Source organism: Bubalus kerabau, chromosome 10, assembly GCF_029407905.1.
Source record: "Bubalus kerabau isolate K-KA32 ecotype Philippines breed swamp buffalo chromosome 10, PCC_UOA_SB_1v2, whole genome shotgun sequence".
Lineage (NCBI taxonomy): Eukaryota > Metazoa > Chordata > Mammalia > Artiodactyla > Bovidae > Bubalus > Bubalus kerabau.
Genome location: NC_073633.1, coordinates 87001603 through 87003974, shown reverse-complemented (window position 1 = coordinate 87003974; position 2372 = coordinate 87001603). Strand labels below are relative to the sequence as shown.

The 2372-nt window shown below is 42.4% G+C and overlaps 1 pseudogene; it reads left to right on the top strand.

Moving 5' to 3' along the window:
- The first annotated feature begins 492 nt into the window (after positions 1–492).
- Positions 493–863, top strand: LOC129622128 (60S ribosomal protein L37a-like; annotated as a pseudogene).
- Positions 864–2372: the final 1509 nt, after the last annotated feature.

Below are 2372 nucleotides of genomic sequence, written 5' to 3'. Positions count from 1 at the left end.
ACTTTCATAGGCTTTTGGCCACTTCCTCTACCTGCAAAGCCAATCATGGAAGTTAAGCCCTTCTCACATCTTGTTGCATCACTCTGACCTTTTCTTCTGCCTCCCCTTTCCACTTTTAAAGACCCAAGTGACTACACTAGGGCCACTAGATCATCAAGGATAATTTTCCTATTTGAAGAACAGCTGTTTACTACCTAAATTCCATCTCTTAATTCCTTTTTGCTGCATAAGATAACATATTCACAGTTTCCAGTTATAAGAATGTGCACATCTCTGGGCAGCAGGGGAAGTGGGTGAGAAGAGGAATTATTTTTCCACAAGAATATTTTTATTATTTTGGACAAGTCTGAGCATACCACCAATTCTGAGCACACCACCAATAGGATAGGGAAAAGGTAGAAATATCTCACAAATCATCATCATCATCATTATAATCTTCCATTAAGAAGTAAGGCCTCTCAGCTCTTGGGCTCGGATCTAGGTTGCATTAACATGGCAAAACACACCAAGGTCGGAATTGTGGGCAAATACAGGACCTGTTAAGGTGCCTCCCTCAGGAAAAAGGTGAAGAAAATTGATTTCAGCCAGCACGCCAAGTATACCTACCCCTTCTGTGGCAACACCAAGATGAAGAGATGAGCTGTGGGCATTTGGAACTGTGGTTCCTGCATGAAAACTGTAGCTGGTGGGGCCTGGACATGCACACCACTTCTGGTGTCACAGTAAAGTCTGCCATCAGAAGACTGACGGAACTGAAGGACCAGCTGAAGCACCACCATTTGATAATGTTGCTAGCCTATAATAAATGGGCTAATTATGTAACAACAACAACAAAAAAAACAAGGCCTCTTAAATATGTTTGAATGGTAATGACACACAATTGATATTCATCGATTCACTGAAATACTTACTGATATTAAGTATTTAATATCATACTTGTAGAACCATCTATAGTTCAGTTCAGTCACTCAGTCGTGCCCAATTCTTTGCAACCCCATGAACCACAGCACGCCAGGCCTCCCTGTCCATCACCAACTCCCGGAGTTCACCCAAACTCATGTCCATCGAGTCGGTGATGCCATCCATCCATCTCATCCTCTGTCATCTCCTTCTCCTCCTGCCCTCAATCTTTCCCAGCATCAGGGTCTTTTCAAATGAGTCAGCTCTTCACATCAGGTGGCCAAAGTATTGAAGTATCAGCTTCAGCATCAGTCCCTCCAGTGAACACCCAGGACTGATCTCCTTTACGACGGACTGGTTGGATCTCCTTGCAGTCCAAGGGACTCTCAAGAGTCTTCTCCAATACCACAGTTCAAAAGCATCAATTCTTCGATGCTCAGCTTTCTTTATAGTCCAACTCTCACATCCATACATGACTACTGGAAAACACCATAGCCTTGACTAGACAGACCTTTGTTGGCAAAGTAATGTCTCTGCTTTTTAATACGCTGTCTAGGTTGGTCATAACTCTCCTTCCAAGGAGTAAGTGTCTTTTAATTTCATGGCTGCAATCACCATCCGCAGTGATTTTGGAGCCCAGAAAAGTAGTCAGCCACTGTTTCCACTGTTTCCCCATCTATTTCCCATGAAGTGATGGGACCGGATGCCATGATCTTAGTTTTCTGAATGTTGAGCTTTAATCCAACTTTTTCACTCTCCTCTTTCACTTTCATCAAGAGGCTCTTTAGTTCTTCTTCACTTTCTGCCATAAGGGTGGTGTCATCTGCATATCTGAGGTTACTGGTATTTCTCCTGGTAATCTTGACTCCAGCTTGTGCTTCATCCAGCCCAGTGTTTCTCATGATGTACTCTGCATATAAGTTAAATAAGCAGGGGGACAATATACAGCCTTGACGTACTCCTTGTCCTATTTGGAACCAGTCTGTTGTTCCATGTCCAGTTCTAACTGTTGCTTCTTGACCTGCATACAAATTTCTCAAGAGGCAGGTCAGGTGGTCTGGTATTCCCATCTCTTTCAGAATTTTCCAGTTTATTGTGATACACACAATCAAAGACTTTGACATAGTCAATAAAGGAGAAGTAGATGTTTTTCTGGAACTCTCTTGCTTTTTCGATGATCCAGCGGATGTTGGTAATTTGATCTCTGGTTTCTCTGCCTTTTCTAAAAGCAGCTTAAACATCTGGAAGTTCACGGTTCACATATTGCTGAAGCCTGGCTTGGAGAATTTTGAGCATTAGTTTACTAGCGTGTGAGATGAGTGCAATTGTGCAGTAGTTTCAGCATTCTTTGGCATTGCCTTCCTTTGGGACTGGAATGAAAAATGACCTTTTCTAGTCCTGTAGCCACTGCTGAGTTTTTCAAATTTGCTGACAACTGCAAGTTACCACTTAACATTAAAAATTTTTTCAAC